The sequence below is a fragment of the Geotrypetes seraphini genome, chromosome 1 (genome assembly GCF_902459505.1).
Source record: "Geotrypetes seraphini chromosome 1, aGeoSer1.1, whole genome shotgun sequence".
NCBI lineage: Eukaryota > Metazoa > Chordata > Amphibia > Gymnophiona > Dermophiidae > Geotrypetes > Geotrypetes seraphini.
The window spans coordinates 39,220,416-39,241,016 of record NC_047084.1 but is presented as its reverse complement, the minus strand read 5'-3'; the positions used below and the strand labels follow the sequence as shown (position 1 = coordinate 39,241,016).

The window sequence follows — 20,601 nt, the reverse complement described above, 5'->3', positions numbered from 1 at the left end:
AGTCCCTCTGGATCAAGATTCCTAGACACAATGGTGCAGACACAAAAATTGGCCTTTACTATCGACCCCCAGGACAGACGGAGGAGACAGACTCAGAAATAATAGAGAAAATTAAACAAGAATGTAAGACAGGTAATATAATAATCATGGGAGACTTCAATTTCCTGGGGATAGACTTGAACCTGGGAACCTCGAACTGCAGCAAGGAGGCCAAGTTCCTGGAAGCGCTAGGGGGCTGCTTCCTGGAACAAATGGTGGGAGAACTGACGAGAGGAAACACCACCTTGGACTTGATCCTAAATGGCATTACGGGACCGACAAAAGAAGTAGAAGTCACGGTCCCGCTGGGGACAAGCGATCACAACATGATCAACTTTAAACTTGACATCGGGAAAGGGAAACGTACCAAAACCTTAACCACCTTAACCACCTTAACCTTAAACTTTAAAAAGGGAAGATACAATAGCATGAGAGCCATGGTGAAACAATGGCTCAAGAAAAAGATGGACAAAGTTAAAACGGTTGATCAGGCATGGTCCCTACTGAAAAATACTATCACGGAAGCACAAAATCTCTACATTCCGTGGATTTCCAAAGAAAGGAAAACTAAAGGCAAAAGAGAACCGGCATGGCTTATTAGAGAGGTGAAGGAAGCCATAAAAGAAAAGAAGGACTCCTTTAAAAAATGGAATAGCACGAAAACAACCGAAGCTTGGAACAAACACAAAGAAGATCAGAAGAAATGTCACAAGGCGGTAAGGGATGTCAAAAAGGACTATGAGGAGAAAATAGCACAAGAGACCAAAAATTTCAAGCCCTTCTTTAGATACGTAAAAGGAAAAAAAAACCTGCAAAAGAGGCGGTGAGACCGCTGGATGAGCAGAGAAGAAAAGGGTACATCAAGGAAGACAAACAACTTGCAGACAGACTAAATTCCTTCTTTGCGTCTGTCTTTACGAAGGAGGACACTGCAACAATACCAGAAGCAGTGAAAGTGTTCAAAGGAGTAATAAAGGACAGCCTCACCACAGTAGAAATGGACTTGGACCAGATATACTACCAGATCGACAATCTTAAAAGCGACAAATCCCCTGGACCTGATGGAATTCACCCGAGAGTCTTAAAAGAACTTGCCAACCTGTCAATTAGAACTGGACAGAACCGGACGATTGGAAGATAACAAACATCACACCAATTTTCAAAAAAGGATCAAGAGGAGAACCGGGCAACTACAGACCTGTGAGTCTTATGTCTGTCCCTGGAAAGATGGTTGAAGCACTGATTAAAGATAGCATAGTCTGGCACTTGGATACAAACGACCTGATGAGAACCAGTCAACATGGCTTCAGGAAAGGGAAATCATGTTTGACGAATTTACTTCAATTTTTTGAGACTGCGAACAAACAAATTGATAGTGGAGAACCGGTGGACATAATATACTTGGAATTCCAGAAAGCGTTCGACAAGGTTCCACATGAAAGACTTCTCAGGAAACTACAAAGCCATGGAATAGAGGGAGATATACTAAGATGGATAGGCAAATGGCTGGAGAACAGAAAGCAGAGAGTGGGCATAAATGGGAAGTTCTCAGACTCAGAAAGTGACTAGCGGTGTGCCCCAGGGCTCGGTACTTGGGCCCATCTTATTTAATATTTTCATCAATGACCTAGAAGAAGGAACATCCAGTGAAATTATCAAATTGGCAGATGACACAAAGCTATGCCTGGCAATCAGATCGTAGAAGGATAGCAAGGAACTCCAGAGTGACTTGTGTCAGTTACAGAAATGGGTGGAGAAATGGTAGATGAAGTTTAATGTGGAAAAGTGCAAAGTAATGGATTTAGGCAGAAAGAACAAGGAACACGAGTATAGAATTTCAGGTGCAACTCTGGGTAAGAGCAAACAAGAAAAGGACCTGGGTGTACTGATAGATAGGACCCTGAAACCGTCGGCACAATGCAAAGAAAGCAAATAGAATGTTAGGCTTGATAAAGAAAGGAATCACGAGTAGATCGGAGAAAGTTATAATGCCGCGTTATAGGGCAATGGTCAGACCACACTTGGAATACTGTGTCCAACATTGGTCTCCCAACTTAAAGAAGGATCTAAAACTGCTGGAGAGGGTGCAGAGACGAGCAAAGAAGCTAATAAAAGGTACGGAGAACTTGAAATACGAGGAACGACTTAAGAGACTGGGATTGTTCTCCCTTGAGAAAAGGAGACTGCAAGGGGATATGATCGAAACTTTCAAAATACTGAAAGGAATCTACAAAATAGAACAGGAAAAACAATTATTCACAATGTCCAATGTGACACGGACAAGAAGACATGGACTGAAGCTAAGGGGGGACAAGTCCAGGACAAATATCAGGAAGTTCTGCTTCACGCAATGAGTGGTGGACACCTGGAATGCTCTCCCAGAGGAGGTTATTTTGGAATCCACCATTCTAGGATTTAAAAGCAAACTAGATGCACATCTCCTTACAAGAGGCATAGAGGGATATGGGTGACTAAAATTACGCCAGGTGTACACCTAGCTGGGCCTCTGCATGTGTGGATCGCCAGATTTGATGGACTTGATGGACTGAAGGTCTGTTCCGGAGATGGCAGTTCTTATGTGAAATATATGGGAGACATTGGTAAGAGAATTAGGGACAAAAATCTGAAATTATTACCATGAAGTGAAAGGAAAGCATAGGCAAAATTCTCCCAGCTCTATTTTAAGGAGGGGTAGCCAGTAAACAATAAAAACCCACAGCTGAAATAGCTCAGTTGGGAGAGTGTTAGACTGAAGATCTAAAGGTCCCTGGTTCAATCCTGGGTTTTGGCATAGCGTTTTGAACTAACTTCACACCCATTGTGACTAAAGGAAAAATAAAATGCTCAGCCAACACAGATTGAAAAACACCAAACACATTTTAATCTCAGTTTATTAATTGGAATATGTCAACTTTGTGACAGGCATCATATAACTTGCATTTCCGTTTCTTTTATGATATTGCTTTAAAGGCAGAGTCTGACTTCTTGAGAGTTACAGTTCAGATATGTCTCTTCATATCTCTGTTACTGACATTCAGCTTCTTGTTTCATATTTGTTAAAGGTCTGTGTTTCATTTGTGTGTTCAACGTGTGGCATTCTGTTTGCACCTAGTTTCTATGAATTGTTTTGCTAATGTTTTGGGGAAAGGCAATAGTGTGTCATTATTACTGCCAATCACCCACTGCAACTTTGGAGGGTGGCAGTAGACAGAAAGGGAAGAGAAAGAGATGTCAGATCAGAAGGGAAGAGGAAATGGGGAGAGGTAAAGATGATACACCTGTGCCCACAGGAAGGGGACATCATGGACTGCTAGGGGGGAAGGGGAGAGAACCAGTGTGAGTGTGTGTGGGGGGAGGGGGGAGGAATGAAGAGAGAGAAGAGACTGGGGGAGGAGTGAAGACAAAGAACGGTGCTTGCCTTTTGGCAGAGGATGCAGGAGGAGGGAAAGAGAGGGGATAAGTTGGTCAAAGTTAGGGTCAGGGGTATATTGAAGAGATGCTGCATTTGGAGGTAGCATAAGGACAGTGACCCTATGGGAGGTAGCATAAGAACAGTGACCCGATGGGAGGAATAGCGACACAGAGTGCACCTGCAGAATATGTGTGAGGGATGCTGGACAAAATGGTTAAGGGACAATGAGAGAAGATGGATGGTGAACTTGGAGAAAAAAGATTTATGGGAGACTTTGGTAAGAAAATTAGGGACAAAAATCTGAAATTACTACCATGAAGTGAAAGGAAAGCATAGGCAAAATTCTCCAAGCTCTATTATAAGGAGGGGTAGCCAGTGAGTGATAAGAGCCCACTGCCGAAATAGCTCAGTTGGGAGAGCGTTAGACTGAAGATCTAAAGGTCCCTGGTTCGATCCCGGGTTTCGGCAGAGCATTTTGAACTAACTTCACACCTGCTATGACTAAAGCAGAAGGAAAAATAAAATGCTCAGACAACACAGATTTAAAAAAAACGAAGCACATTTGAATCTCAGTTTATTAATTGGACTATGTCAACATTGGGAAGCAGGCATCGGATAACTTGCTTTTCAGTTTCTTTTTGATATTGCTGTACAGGCAGAGTCTGACTTCATGGATTTACACTTTAGATTTGTCTCTTCACATCTCTGTTACTGACATTCAGTTCCTTGTTTCATATTTGTTAAAGGTCTATGTTTTATATGTGTGTTTAACGTGTGGCATTCTGCTTGCAAATAATGTCTGTGAATTGTTCTGCTACTGTTTTGAGGAAAGGCTGAAATTAGTGTGTCATTATTATTGCCAATCACCCACTGCAAGTTTGGAGGGTGGCAGTAGACAGGAAGGGAAGAGGAAGAGAAAGAGATGTCAGATCAGAAGGGAAGAGGAAATGGGGAGAGGTAAAGATGTTGCACTTGTGCCCACAAGAAGGGGGGAAGGGGAGAGAACCAGACAGTGTGAGGGGTGTGTGGAGGGGAGGAATGAAGAGAGAGAACAGACTGGGGAGTGGGGGAAGAGAGAGAACGATGCTGGCTTTTTGGCATAGGATGCAGAAGGAGGGAAAGAAAGGGGATAAGTTGGTCAGGTCAGGGGTATATTGAAGAGATGCTGCATTTGGAGGTAGCATAAGGACAATGACCCAATGGGAGGAATAGCGACACAGAGTGCACATGCTGAATATGTGGGATGGATGCTGGACACAATGGTCAAGGGACATGGAGAGAAAATGGATGGTGAACTTAGAGAAAAATGATTTGTGAAATATATGGGAGACTGGTAAGAGAATTAAGGGACAAAATCTGAAATTACTATCATGAAGTGAAAAGAAAGCATAGGCAAAATCCCCCCAGCTCTATTATAAGGAGGGGTAGTCAGCAAATAATAAGAGCCCACTGCCGAAATAGCTCAGTTGGGAGAGCGTTAGACTGAAGATCTAAAGGTCCCTGGTTCGATCCCGGGTTTCGGCAGAGCATTTTGAACTAACTTCACACCTGCTGTGACTAAAGCAGAAGGAAAAATAAAATGCTTAGCCAACACAGATTTAAAAACATGAAGCACATTTTAATCTCAGTTTATTAATTGGAATATGTCAACTTTGGGATGCAGGCATCAGATAACTTGCATTTCAGTTTCTTTTATGATATTGCTGTAAAGCAGCGGTCTCAAACATGCGGCCCATGGGCCACATGTGGCTCTCCAGGTTTTATTTGCAGCCCACGGTCTGGAGGCATCATTCTCTTCCTTTTGGAGCAGCAGCCGGCTCATTCATTCAAAGCTGCGGGTGGCTATCCACTCCTGCATCGGAAGCCTCTCTGATGTCATCAGAGAGGCTTCAGACGCAGGCATGGATCTCGCAAGGAGCCGCCACCCATGGCTTTGAACGAACGAGCCAGCCAGACACGCTGCTGCTCCAGTGGTGTACCAAGGGGGGGGAGGGTCCACTGTTCTCCCTAGAGAGCGGCTCGCTGCTCGTCTAGAGCAGTGGTGCCCAACTTGCTTCCCTTCCCTTCTCACTGCTGCCATCGGGGATCAGGCCGGCACCGTGTTCTTTGATCTCCCTGCTTCTCTTCCCTGCGAGGCCGACCAACTCTCGCGGCCCGACATCAATTCTGACATTGAGAGAACGATCTGGCTAGCCAATCGCTGCCTGGCTGCCCGGAACGTCCTTTCCGACGTTAGAATTGACGTTGGGCAGCGAGAGTTGGTCAGTCCCGTGCAGAAGAGAAGCAGGGAGATCTCAGCCTGTTCCCGATAGCGGCAGCGGCAGCAGCCTATTCTGCGGTGGCATGGGGGAGGGCAGGAAGGAAGGAAGAAAGAAAGAAGGAGAGGGGACAGGGAACCAGAAACAAAGCAAAAAATGGGGCACGGAATCAGAGAAAGACAGACATAGAGAAAGAGAGAAAAAGTTGGGGGAGGGAATGAGGTCTGGAGGAGAGGAAGCATACAGGAGGCTGAAAAAAGGGAAGAAGTATTGGATGCACAGTCAGAAGAATAAAGTGCAACCAGAGACTGATGAAATTACCAAACAAAGGTAGGAAAATGATTTTATTTTCAATTTAGTGATTGAAATGTGCCAGTTTTGAGAAAGAAAAGATATTGAACTTTAAATGTGGGTGCTGCAGAAAAAAATAGAGTACTTGGAGGGCAGCAGAAAAAAATAGTTAATGTCTTATTAAAGAAATGACAATTTTGCATGAGGTAAAATTCTTTATAGTTTATATATCTTTCCTTTTAACTGTTAAAGGAAAGTTTTATAAACCATAACGAGTTTTACCTCATGCAAAATTGTCATTTCTTTAATATGACATTAACTATTTTTTCTGCGGCCCTCCAAGTACCTACAAATCCAAAATGTGGCCCCGCAAAGGGTTTGGGTATGAGACCACTGCTGTAAAGGCAGAGTCTGACTTCTTGAGAGTTACAGTTCAGATTTGTCTCTTCATATCTCTGTTACTTATATTCAGCTCCTTGTTTCATATTTGTTAAAGGTCTGTGTTTTATATGTGTGTTCAACGTGTGGCATTCTGTTTGCACATAGTGTCTATGAATTATTCTGCTAGTGTTTAGAGTCTATGTGGGGATCTGCAGTATTCCAATTTGTTCTGGGTTTTATTTTTCCCAGCAAACTGCCCACTGATTAGAGCTACTGTTGAACTGGTGCTGTACTCTGATTCCCTGGTCCTGCAAACTTGCAGTGGGTCAGCAGCAGTGGCAGTGATGAAGTCATACTGATTCTGGCTGACCTCAGCAGCTTCCCTCCCTGTGTCTGCTGCAACTTTCAGTGGTTGGACAGCTACAGAGGAAAGACACTACGGTGGGTTTGGAATGGATTTAGTGTGTCATTTTCACTGCCAATCTCCCAATGCAAGGTTGGAGGGTGGCAGTAGAGAAAGGGAAGAGGGAGAGATGTCAGATCAGCAGGGAAGAGGAAATGGGGAGAGGCAAAGATGTTGTACCTGTGCCCACAGGGAGGGGATGATATGTTGGACCGATAAGAGGGAAGAGGCAAGAACCAGACAGTGTGTGGGGGTTGGGGGGGAGGGAAGAGAGAGAGAGAGTGTGTGATGCTGGCTTTTTGTCAGCAGTTGCAGGAGGAGGGAAAGAGAGGGGATAAGTTGGTCAAAGGTAGGGTCAGGGGTATATTGAAGAGATGCTGCATTTGGAGATAGCATAAGGACAGTGACCCGATGGGAGGAATTTACCTGCTGAATATGTGGGAGAGATGCTGGACAAAATGGTTAAGCGACACCGAGAGAAGATGAATGGTGAACTTAGAGAAAAAAGATTTGTGAAATATATGGGAGCCTCTGGTAAGAGAATTAGGGACAAAAATCTGAAATTACTAACACAAAGTGAAAGGAAAGCATAGGCAAAAATCTCCCAACTCTATTATAAGGAGGGGTAACCAGCAAATAATGAGAGCTCACTGCCGAAATAGCTCAGTTGGGAGAGTGTTAGACTGAAGATCTAAAGGTCCTTGGTTCGATCCCGGGTTTCGGCAGAACATTTTGAACTAACTTCACAATCTCTTCTCCAAAAGCATCAGCTGTGGCTAAAGTAAAAGGAAAAATAAAATGCTCAGACGACACAGAATTTAAAAAATGAAGCATATTTTAATCTCTGTTTATAACATATGGATCTGGCCCAGTTGTTGCCTCCACCTCACCCATCACCCCCTTATCTTTTTGTACACCAAATCTCCACGCTTTCCTGTTTATCAGATCCCATATAACCTCCACAATAATGACAACCATAAATAAAACACAGACTCTTTATTGATGGTCATAATAACCAGGCCGCAGCTTTGTTTATTGAGACAAGAAGTAAATAAGCAATTAACAATTGCGTCACCTTCCAAGCTACAAAAACATTGCAATTTGACAAATCACAATTAAATTCCACCTGACCCCGCTATGAAAGCAAAAGTCTAGGGGATGGGAAGGACCTCCATTCCCCTTTTCCGTGTCACGTGCCTAAAAGCCCATTAGCTCCCCTGAGCTCAGTTCCCCCTAACGGCTCATCCCCAGATGAGCCTGCAGGGGGTAAGGCATGTATCTCCATGCCCCCCATGCCGGGTCACATGACCCGTGATGTCACCCCTCAGCTGATCACACTACCACATAACCACTCATCTTCTGATGAGCCAAAGCTTGTAGCTCAGGATCACCGCTGTTGCGACAGCCCCAAGCACCCCCTGTGCAAAAAGGAAGGGTGGGAGGGAAAGCTGCATCCGATGGACAGGAAAGACCCTGAACCTCGCAGGCATGTAGTGTTCAACCTCCTCCCATCATGCTCTGCTCCTCCTCCACCCCTTCCCATCACCTATAAGCTGCTTCTCCATGGGCGACCAACCCGGGCCATCCAAACCCTTGTTATAGTCGCCCATCGAGACCAGCTCTCGGGCTCTTTTTTAATTGGAATATGTCAACTTTGGGAAACAGGCATCCGATAACTTGCTTTTCAGTTTCTTTTTGATATTGCTGTACAGGCAGAGTCTGACTTCTTGGATTTACACTTTAGATTTGTCACTTCATATCTCTGTTACTGATATTCAGCTCCTTGTTTCATATTTATTAAAGGTCTATGTTTTATATGTGTGTTTAACGTGTGGCATTCTGCTTGCAAATAGTGTCTGTGAATTGTTTTGCTACTGTTTTGAGGAAAGGCAATGGAGTTGGCTGGAATTAGGGTGTCATTATTACTGCCAATCACCCACTGCAAGTTTGGAGGGTGGCAGTAGACAGGAAGGGAAGAGGAAGAGAAAGAGATGTCAGAAGGGAAGAGGAAATGGGGAGAGGTAAAGATGTTGCACTTGTGCCCACAAGAAGGGGGGAAGGGGAGAGAACCAGACAGTGTGAGGGGTGTGTGGTGGGGAGGAATGAAGAGAGAGAACAGACTGGGGAGGGGGGAAGAGAGAGAACGATGCTGGCCTTTTGGCAGAGGATGCAGAAGGAGGGAAAGAGAGGGGATAAGTTGATCAGGGGTATATTGAAGAGATGCTGCATTTGGAGGTAGCATAAGGACAGTGACCCAATGGGAGGAATAGCGACACAGAGTGTACATGCTGAATATGTGGGATGGATGCTGGACACAATGGTCAAGGGACATAGAGAGAAAATGGAGGTGAACTTGGAGAAAAAAGATTTATGGGAGACTCTGGTAAGAGAATTAGGGACAACAATCTGAAATTATTACCATGAAGTGAAAAGAAAGCATAGGCAAAATTCTCCCAGCTCTATTATAAGGAGGGGTAGCCAGCAACTAATAAGTGCACACTGCCGAAATAGCTCAGTTGGGAGAGCGTTAGACTGAAGATCTAAAGGTCCCTGGTTCGATCCCGGGTTTCGGCAGAGCATTTTGAACTAACTTCACACCTGCTGTGACTAAAGCAGAAGGAAAAATAAAATGCTTAGCCAACACAGATTTAAAAACATGAAGCACATTTTAATCTCAGTTTATTAATTGGAATATGTCAACTTTGGGATGCAGGCATCAGATAACTTGCATTTCAGTTTCTTTTATGATATTGCTGTAAAGGCAGAGTCTGACTTCCTGAGAGTTACAGTTCAGATTTGTCTCTTCATATCTCTGTTACTGACATTCAGCTCCTTGTTTCATATTTGTTAAAGGTCTGTGTTTTATATGTGTGTTCAACGTGTGGCATTCTGTTTGCACATAGTGTCTATGAATTATTCTGCTAGTGTTTAGAGTCTATGTGGGGATCTGCAGTATTCCAATTTGTTCTGGGTTTTATTTTTCCCAGCAGACTGCCCACTGATTAGAGCTACTGTTGAACTGGTGCTGTACTCTGATTCTCTGGTCCTGCAAACTTACAGTAGGTCAGCAGCAGTGGCAGTGATGAAATCATACTGATTCTTGCTGACCTCAGCAGCTTCCCTCCCTGTGTCTGCTGCAACTTTCAGTGGTTGGACAGCGACAGAGGAAAGACACTACGGTTGGCTGGATTTAGTGTGTCATTTTCACTGCCAATCTCCCAATGCAAGGTTGGAGGGTGGCAGTAGAGAAAGGGAAGAGGGAGAGATGTCAGATCAGCAGGGAAGAGGAAATGGGGAGAGGCAAAGATGTTGTACCTGTGCCCACAGGGAGGGGATGATATGATGGACCGATAAGAGGGAAGAGGTAAGAACCAGACAGTGTGTGGGGGGTGGGGGGGGGAGGAAAGAGAGAGAGAGAGTGTGTGATGCTGGCTTTTTGTCAGCAGTTGCAGGAGGAGGGAAAGAGAGGGGATAAGTTGGTCAAAGGTAGGGTCAGGGGTATATTGAAGAGATGCTGCATTTGGAGGTAGCATAAGGACAGTGACCCGATGGGAGGAATAGCGACACAGAGTGCACCTGCAGAATATGTGTGAGGGATGCTGGACAAAATGGTTAAGGGACACTGAGAGAAGATGGATGGTGAACTTGGAGAAAAAAGATTTGTGAAATATATGGGAGACTCTGGTAAGAGAATTAAGGACAAAAATCTGAAATTACTACCATGAAGTGAAAGGAAAGAATAGGCAAAGATTCTCCCAGTTGCATTATGAGAGGTAGTCTGTAAGTAATAAAAACCCCACTGCCGAAATAGCTCAGTTGGTGGAGTATTAGACTAGAGGTCCCTGGGTTCTGACAGAAAATTTTGAACTAACTGCACAGAAAAAGTAAGTCATTACTCTTTGTGTTGTTTTTTGGGGTTTGTTGTTTTTTTTTTAAACACAACTCTTCTCCAAAAACACCTGCTGTGACCAAAGCAAATGAAAAAATTAAATGCTCAGACGTTAAAAAAAACCAAACCCCAAACACATATTAATCTGTTTATTAATTGGAATATATCAACTTTGTGACGCAGGCATCATCTAACTTGCATTTCAGGTTTTTTTTAAAATATATTGCTGTAAAGGCAGAGTCTGACTTCTTGAGATTTACAGTTCAGATTTGTCTTTTCATATCTCTGTTACTGACATTCAGCTCCTTGTTTCATATTTGTTAAAGGTCTGTGTTTTACATGTGTGATCATAAGTCTTTTTGCTTGCACATAGGGTCTGTGAATTATTCTGCTAGTGTTTAGAGTCTATGTGGGAATCTGTAGCATTCCAATTTGTTCTGGGTTGTTATTTTTTTTCCAGTATACTGCCCACTGATTGGAAAGCTACTGTTGAACTGGTTTCTCATACCACCCACCTTTTGTATCAGGCAGTCCTAAGCCTAGGGACTAGATCCCTCTGCACCACAGATATTAATTTAGGCAGCAATGATAAGACACCACATTTCATAGTCAAGGGAGAGCCCTGTACTGACTCCTCCTATCTGCTGGTGAATAACTCTACCCAGGTCTACACTTTCTCCTCCACACTTCAAACAAAAGATTTTCCAATATTGAAAATCATTTGGAATGTCCTCATCGTATCATCCATCTACTGGAGCTCCACACACACACCAGAATGGCTAGTCAGCTCCTCCTACTGTATGAGAGACCAGAAAAGACTCTGGGAAGGAAACAGATGAAGTGGCGTAGTAAGGGTGTGTGTGTGTATGTGTATGTGGTCCACCCCAGGCACCATGGTAGTAGGGGCACCGGGACCCCTCCTCCTCTTCCCTTTCCTCCCCTCCAAAAGCGCAGCTCCCTTCCCCCATAACTCGTTGAAGTTGTTGTTCAGGCAGTCAACAATGTGCTCTTTGCAACCCAGGAAGTGACATTAGCAGGAGAGCTGATTGGGTCACGAGGAGCACGTTATTGACCACTGCGAGCTACAACTTCAACTAGACGCAGGGCTGCCCAAGTCCAGTCCTAGAGATCTACTGGCAGGCCAGGTTTTCAGCATATCCACAATGAATATGCATGAGAAAAGTTTGCCTGCACTGCCTTCTTGGTATGCAAATCTCTCTCATGTATATTCATTGTGGAAATGCTGAAAACCTGGCCTGCCAGTAGATCTCGAGGACCGGTCTTGGGCAGCCCTGAACTAGAGGTACAGGGGAAGGGAAAGGAATGGGGTGTGCATGACCAGCGGGATCAGGGAAGGAGTGGGGGAGGGCATGCGCAGCAGGCTGGATCGGGGGAGGGACGCCCCTCCTGGGCGCTCGCTACGCCACTGAACAAATGCAAAGGCTGTGTTCCCCTGTGTTAGGGAAACAGACACTACTCCTAATTACCCCCTTAAACACAACATTCAGTGTCAGGATGTTGCTGTTTACCATTTACCATATTAGGTGGAAGCATGTTGCTAGCTACTATGAAGATGGAAAAATTTTGGGTGGCAGCGGGTTGCTACCCAGAGTCCTGTGATGGTGCACTCACCACAGGAGAAAAGTTTCATTTCAGCTGAATAGATAGTACAATATACAACAAAGTGGAACAAAATCAACATTGCTTTATTTGACATTAACTAACTCTCCTTCCCTGCAGAAATCTTTGTGTCAGGAACTTCCTTCACTTCTAATAAAAGTTCATAACTGCTAGCAATTTATCAACAACCCTGCATAGTGTACCAAAAATTTCTCATAATGGTGCAGGATTCTCCCTCCCCCCCACCCCAAATAACCAACATACTAAAAAATTTAAATCATTAGCATGATGTCATTTCAGGGAGGAAAACCCCCCATTTTGCAACAGACAGAATTATCAAGTCCCAAAGCATTAATGTTCTGCCCCATAGAAATACTAAGGGTCTGTCTTCTGGACACTCACACCTCCTCTCAGTACTTCAGGCACCCAGTGAAGTTTGGCCCTACGATTTGAAGTGACTAGCCGCACTGAGTTCTTCAGCACAGTATGGCCTAAGTGCTACTCCAGCTGGCACCGCACTATGGCTCTCTGCTCTGTGCCACATATAGACTCCAGGGCCTGGATTCAATTGGAGATATCCGTAGATCTCATCCATGACCCACTGCTGCATCAATCACTGCCAGTGGAACATATGGGTATGTCAGACCCCACAATTCACAAATGTTCTTATCCCCTCCCTGACTGGGGTCCAGCAGACGAGAATAGGCTCCCTGGCCAGGTATGTCTCAGGGATCCCACACATGTACGAAGGGGAGTATACACAGGGGAGTATGTTGAAGAGGACCCAATGGAATAAGTTGTAAGATTGTTTAATACATTTTTATAAAATCAGTCCTGGAACTTTTTGAGATCTCATATACCACAGCTACATTGAATTCAATCAAGTCTTTATACCTAACTTCAGAGGGCTCCTCCAACAATTCAGCTTGCTGCAGGGACCAGGCAGTCATTTGCAGCCCCAGCAGGGGGGTCTCTCCTCTACCCAGCTTACATGTTGCCCCTCAGGGTTAGTCACTAAAATGTCCCCCAAAGCCAGGAAAACAAACAGATTCTGAATGATAGGGATCCCGGTATCAGGGTCCTGTTTAAGCCTGATGGTAAACCTGGGTACACCGATAGTGTACTCACTGACAGACATCCATAGATTCACCTGCGCCCTCCTGTATAGTGGTATTAGGGCAGCTATGACCAAGGTGACTCAGGAAAGTTGCTGGAGAAGCAGTCCTCGTGCTGCTTGGGGACTGAGAACTCCATAGGACACTCCCATAATCATCTCTGGAAGGAAAAGTAGAAACTGCAGAATCTGACTTTCTCTCAAACGCTAGACAGAACGCAAATTTTAACAGTCCAAATTAGGAGAAGGGAGATACGAGATGTTTCCTTTGATAGGCAGTCTATCAAGAAATAAAGATCTTGAACTTAAATACCTGTGTGGTATAAATGCACAAGAGGCGAGTCTCTTTCAACTGATTGAGGGGAGGGGCATAAGATGAATGTGAAAGGGGATATACTCAGAAGTAACTCGAGGAAATATAGTACTTCTTCACAGAAAGGGTCCAAACTAGCAAGCCCTCTCCCATCTCCTCTGGGCTTTTTAGCTGGGCTCCTTCCTGTGACAACTGGCTGGGCCTCAAAGGCTTTCCAGCAATGAAGAAGGCCCCACCATGGTACCTGCCTTGTACCAGTCTATTTGGGTGGATGGTCGGTCAGGCTCAGCAGTACTTTTCCTGATCAATGAGACCCTAGAAACCAGGCTTCTGGAGTCATAACTAGCTTGGTCCCCACTGCTGGATCTCTCTCGTCTCAAACATATCTGCCTCACGACTGGGGAAGATAGCTACTAGCTCATGGCAATGCTTACACTCTGGGCACTGGAATCATCCTATGCACCTCTTGCCTTTCAGAGCAAGGATGATCTTTCCTCTGAAATGGTAGGCTGCTTGGTCGGTCACGTCTCCTATACTTAGCACCAAAGATGGCAAAGGCAAAATCTTCCCCACATCATGTGGAGCCCCAAGCAGAGGTGGGGAACACAAATCCTTCCTCCCAACTGGTTCAGGATTGATTCTGGGTTCCTTGTTTAGTTGAATCACAGTTTCTGGAAGTGGTGACTGAGCACACGCAACAAGTAGCTTCCTTGGCTTCTCCCTTGTGGACTGCTTGGGGTTGGCTTTGAAAACCCTTGGGTACTCCAGGGTGTGGTTTTTATAGTCCTCTCTTGTGGCTATTTTTAGCTTAGGACCATATGTATTGCAAGACCCCTTATGTCTCCATCCAGTACCCGAGTGGTGCACAGGGTTCTCTTGGATGAATGGCCTCCCTTTTGCTCGAAGCCATCCAGGGCTTGAGTATGGAACTACTACTGTTCCATATGGAACAGTAGTACTTCCATACTTCCAGTATGGAAGTACTACTACTACTACTAGATTTTCACCAGAAGATATTCTGCTGGACCACTCACCAAACTCAAGAATTAAGTCACACTGCTCTTCATAGGCAGACTTCTTGGCTCTTGCACAAGTCTTCTTGACCACATCCGAGGAGTAGCAATGCTTGCCAGGGACCAATAATTAGAGATATTTATAAGTCCAAGCAAAATTTATGGAAAGTCCCTTGTCAGAGTCTCAATGATGTGGTCTCTAGTTCTGGCTTGCTCTCAGGGCCCAATGTAGTTGGGAACCATTTATGTAAGCACCTTTTTCTACCCAGCTGCTGGGAAAAGGGCACAAAGTATTTCTTTAGAGTAGGGCTGGGACCAGTGCTAAGCTGGCAGGCTATTCAAGTACTCTTCATACTATCTCTCACTCCTCTGATTAAGCCAGACCACACCAGTAGCTGCAAACTCAACTCCAACTTTTAATTCTTCTTTCCAATGGGAACAGAGGCACTCTCTTGAACAGTTTCAGAACAGGCAACACTATTTACAGTCTCTCTTTCAAAAGCTCTCCAAATAATCAATCTCCTAGAAAAGATTCTTCATTTTAGATGGACCTTGGATTTGTTGGTGATTTCCTGACAAACAGATCTCACTAGGGTTACCAGATTTCTTAATGAAAAAAAGAAGACATGTGGCTCCCACCATTCTGTCCCAGCCCTGTCCCGCTCCACCCCCACCCTGTACCTTATACTGAAGATTGGCAGGAAAAAGGCCCACTCTTCCTGCGAGCAGGCCCACCACCCATCCATGCTGCCACCCCTCGCCCCGTCCCTTATATTTAAGAACAGCAGGAAGGATGCCCACTTCCTTCTGCCATCAGGACCGCCTCTTCAAAATGGTGGGCCTTCCACTGGGAGGGGTCTAAGGCCTATATTGACCTTAGGACTCTCCCATTCTTCATATACATGAGATATAATCTTATTAACAATATATAAAATGGTAACTGTAAAATTAAACTACACAAAGCACAATGTATGTTGAGAAAATTTTAATTAACTGTAGCCCGAGGTAGAGTTATGCAGCAGGAAATAGGATTTGATGCATGAATCTCCCTTGACTATGAAATGCGGAGTCTTATCATTGCTACCTAAATTAACATCTGTGGTGCAAAGGGATTTAGTGAAGCTGCAGTCCCTATGCTTAGGGCTGCCTGGCAGAAAAAGTGGGTGGTATGAGAAAGCATTGGTCTGCACTGGTAGTGAAGGGAGAAAAGGGTATACAAAGTGTAGAGGATGTGCAGGCTAGATGCCTTCAGAAGGCAGGGGTTGTTCAATACAATCCTCATGAGAAATCAATAAAAATAAAACTGGGATAAAGGCTTTAACGTTGCTGCACTAAATGGACAGCACGTTTGTGCAGACTTTCATTTCAGCAACGCTAAAGCCTTTATCCCGGTTTCATTTGACTCAGCTGTTTTTTTGGTGGTTTTTTTTTTATTGATTTCTCATGAGGACCCCTGGCGCAGGCAGCTATGCTGAAACATCACCTTTTTTGGGTCCATCAATAAACAGAAATTTGGTTACATGGAACTTGAAAACCCCTTGTGCCTCTTTTCATGCCTTATACCAGATGGCCAGATACACTTCTCCCTCCGTACTCGCTGTGATAGGGGATTAACAGACCCGCGAATAACTTTTTCATATGTTATTCGTTGTTTTCTATTAAAAACCATTGTGAATATGGTGAAACTGCGAATAACATGGTGGGAGACCTGGCCTGTTCTTGAAGGAGAGGCAAAACACGGTGAAGAAAGTGCTGGGAATCAGCAATTTTCTCTGTAAATGCTTGGAATCAGCAATTTCTCTATGCAAGCCTATGTAATTTGGGGGAGGGGAGGAGCCAGCAAGCTAAAAACCGCGAATAATCGAAACCACGATTGCTGAAACTGTAAATACGGAGGGAGAAGTTTATGTGCTTATGGGGCATTTTCTCAGGCGACTACTAGGTGGATCAAGCAAGTTGGGAGGTCAAAAGGGGCACAAAGTAGTCCACTATGTAATGCTGGGCTATTTAGCAATGCACCCAGTGGCATAGCAAGGAGGGTGCAGTCCACCATGGGTGCCATCTTGATAGGGCACCCATCCTCCTCCCCTCCTGCTCCTTCCCTACCCACCTACTGTTGCACATGTGCGCCGCTTTCCTTCCCCGTACTTCTGTAACGGTCCTAGCGGCGAGCAGCAACCCCTAACCTGCTGTCATGCCTGCGTTGGCTCTTCTTCTGATGTCACTTCCTGGACCCACAGATAGGAAGTGATATCAGAGGGAGAGCCCACGCAGGCACGATGGCAGATTGGGGGTTGCTGCTAACGTCAGGATGTTACAGAGGTATGGGGGAAGGGGGCGGAGATGATGGTGGGGGAGGGGTGCCACCACCACAAGAGCCTGTCACCCACGCTATGCCACTGAATGCACCACAGTCACCAAATTGTTTTTTTTCAAAGAAAAAAAGAACCAACAAAAAACTTAAAAATGTGATAGGCTTATGCTACCACAAATACCATTACACCAATTTGAGTGTGGATTTGAGAGTTGCAAGTTGTTAGGTTTTGTTATATAAAAATTTGTCTTCTATTGGACCAGATTATTTGCAACCAAATATAGTACAATAAATACTGATAAGATCCTTGTGATTTCAAAATAAGATCCAGAGGCAATTACATCGACAAAGCCGCACCTGTTGAGTTGTACCCAAGAGATTGTATGATTTCTGGCACTGAACCCTATAGGTGGAAAGCCCTTACAGGGGAGTTCCAACAGGAACACAATTAGATCAATTAGATGGTTATATGAGAAATTTAAGTGAGGACACTTAGCAACTGGAGTATTTTTCCTGTTATTGAATTTTTTTTATTTTTTTTTTGCGGGGGAGGGGGAGTGTCAAATTAAGGGTAATATAAGAATTGTGATATATTTTAATATGTTTTTGTATTGCTGTTTGGATTCCATGTAAGCAGTTATATAGTGCGAGATGTGAGCTATAGATAATAACCTAAACAGACTTACTGGAATGGACAAGATGACACAGGCGAGGCAGGCTTGGGTATGAATTTTATATTTGTTTACAATGTACATCTGTTAATTAACAAAGCTGTGACCCTGTACGCTCTGCTATCTTGCCCCCCCCCCACCCTAAAAGTGTCTGCCTGTAACTTGAGGGCATCTGACCAGTACTGGTGAAAACATTAGGCTGCTAGTGTTAATGAAGACTTGACTACCACAAGTAAAGTTACAAAACACAGCGCCACAAGCAATATCACCATCCCTCAGAATGCAGTGCAGATTCTATGGTACCAATCACATGACATTTAAGGTGTAACACACCGAGATGAAAAAAATGGATCCTGCCACATACAATAGCTAAAACCCTGAAATGCTAAAAATTACTAGCTATACAAAGAGTTTTAAATACAGGTAACAATTTGTCTTACATATTAATTTACAATAAATATTTCAATCTCAAGTTTCAGGCGCCATGTCTGGTTAATATATTCATTCCTGTAACAGACTAAAAACTACTCTAAAGTTATAAAGCATTTGTAAACAATTTCCATAGTACAAAATAAGGTGCCATAGCACACTACAAGTTGCTGTGTCCTTCCAGGCAGAAGTTGTTTATAGCATGTTGGAAGATAGAGAAGCAATTTATCTGACTGGGAGGCAAATCAGTCCTGTAGTGTACTGTACAGGAATCTTCTTTCTTTTCCTGTCTTGAACAGAAAAACAAATATGTTTATGATGCTACTTGTTCCATGGGAGTTTCTACCCTGTATTCTTACATTAGGCAAAGCTTCTGCTATTCTTAGGTAGACAAAGTCAGATCACTGTAGTCTTGCTGCCGTCGTGCATGGTTTATCACTGTAAAATAACAGCAACAGAGTTATAAAAAGATGCATGCTTCTTAACATTGCAGAGCAGACAAATTCAAAAAGAATCCTCCTGGAAAATTAACATATCAGCTTGTATTCTCGTAAATAATTCTAAATATAAAATAACTGCAAGGAAACTGTACCGTTTTTCGTAGATACTGGACCTTATAGATCTGAATTTCATTTTTATAACATGTGTCCATGTATGGATTTAAAAATGTATTTATTTACGTTATTTATAGACTGCAAATCTACACATTCTAAGCAGTTTACAAAGCACTGACAATATCGGCTCATTTAAAAAATAACAAAAAACAAGACAAGAGGACATAGGCACCCAACAATCATCAGAACAATATTAAAGTGGAACACAACTACCAATCAGCAAAACATCTGCTATAAAACAGCCATTTTTTCATTATCCTGTTTCATAAGATTGTAAAAATACAGTTTTTAATTCCTTCTTAAAAGCAGTAAAATTTGTCAGCTTGCACAAGCCTGAATCTAAAATGTTCTACAATTTGTGGCGCATCACTTTAAATATAGACACCCTAAATGTTTTGAGCCTGATGGTTTAGAATGAGGGAACTTCCAATAAAAAAACATCAGAAGATCGCAGCAACTGAACAGGTTGATAAACCTTTAACCCCCCCTTTTATGAAGCCACGTTAGGCTTTTTTATCACCGGCCGCGGCAGTATTAGCTCCAAAGTTCATAGGAATTCTTTGAGCGTTGGAGCCAATACCGCTGCGGTCAGCAATAAAAAAGCCAGCTTCATGAAAAAGGGGGGGGGGGGAGGTAAATTAGCAGAAATCACAAGAGAAATTATTTGATTCTAAAACTTTAAAAACCAAACAAAGCGGTTTAAGTTTAATATGTTGCTCGACAGACAATCAGTACAACAATTACAATTGGCAAAATATGATCATGAGATGTTCCTGTTAAAATTCTGTGAATTTTAGGTAATTCAATCAAAAGACTATTGCCCCAGGTACATTAGGTAGATTGTGAGCCCACCGGGACAGACAGGGAAAAATGCTTGAGTACCTGAATAAATTCATGTAAACCGTTCTGAACTCCCCTGGGAGAACGGTATAGAAAAATTGAATAAATAAATAAAAAATAATAATAAATTACAGTAGTCAAAAATAGGAAAAATAATGCTTTGCACAATCAAAAGAAAATTAGACATATGAAAAAAATCTTTTAATCCATGGACTTAATTTCAATTTATAAAATATTGAGCTGATAATCTTAGAAGCCTGGCATCTCATTGAGAGACTGGAATCAAGCAGTACTCCGGGATTTTGCATCTTATCAACCCCAAGGATTTCATCATCCATTATAAAAGAATTAAGGAATGGCAAGAGACAATCATCCAAAAACAAAAACAAAATCAGAGTTTTTGCAATATTATTTTTTGACTACCCTTCAACCATTGGGCCAACTATTCACAAAAAAATTAGACATATTTAAACAATCTTTTAATCCATGGATTTAATTATTTATTAAAAAATTTATATACCGCATATTAACTATGCGGTTTGCAAATTACAAATGCAATGCAGCCAATTCAATTCCTATGGGCTGTGTCGCATTTGCTGTGATGGTAATCACTACTGCACTTTTGTAAAAAAGGACTCTAAATTATTATATTACATTATGATTTATATTCCGCCACTACCCTAAAGAGTTCAAAGCGGATCACAAAGAAAACTAGTTACTAGGAACAAACCCAGTTAAACAATCATAATACAAGTAGTTTCTCTACAACAGATTATCTAAAAAGTTCTTAAATAGATGTGTTTTTAATATTCTATGGGCTCCTTTTACGAAGCCGCTTTAGCGACTTTAGCGCATGCGACTTTTAATCATGCGCTAGCCGAAAAACTACCGCCTGCTCAAGAGGAGGCGGTAGCGGCTAGTGCGTCCGGCGGTTTAGCGTGCGCTATTACGTGTGTTAAACTAATGCGCCTTCGTAAAAGGAGTCCTATATGTCATGTAA

At 43.2% G+C, this 20,601-nt stretch overlaps 1 protein-coding gene and 4 non-coding genes across 5 annotated transcripts in view; 4 read left to right on the top strand and 1 right to left on the bottom strand.

Moving 5' to 3' along the window:
- Nucleotides 1–3,846: 3,846 nt before the first annotated feature.
- On the top strand, nt 3,847–3,919 carry TRNAF-GAA. The gene has a single exon. It is a non-coding gene; the product is annotated as a tRNA-Phe (tRNA).
- Nucleotides 3,920–4,902: 983 nt separating this feature from the next.
- On the top strand, nt 4,903–4,975 carry TRNAF-GAA. The gene has a single exon. It is a non-coding gene; the product is annotated as a tRNA-Phe (tRNA).
- Nucleotides 4,976–7,436: 2,461 nt separating this feature from the next.
- On the top strand, nt 7,437–7,509 carry TRNAF-GAA. Its single transcript has one exon. It is a non-coding gene; the product is annotated as a tRNA-Phe (tRNA).
- A 1,776-nt stretch (nt 7,510–9,285) lies between these two features.
- TRNAF-GAA lies at nt 9,286–9,358 on the top strand. Its single transcript has one exon. It is a non-coding gene; the product is annotated as a tRNA-Phe (tRNA).
- An 8,999-nt stretch (nt 9,359–18,357) lies between these two features.
- SGTB (small glutamine rich tetratricopeptide repeat containing beta) overlaps nt 18,358–20,601 on the bottom strand; it is a 50,758-nt gene continuing 48,514 nt past the window's right edge. Inside the window, exon 12 of the mRNA XM_033930114.1 lies at nt 18,358–18,585. The gene's annotated coding sequence lies outside the window, so the exon portion shown is untranslated. The remainder of the gene's footprint in view (nt 18,586–20,601) is intronic.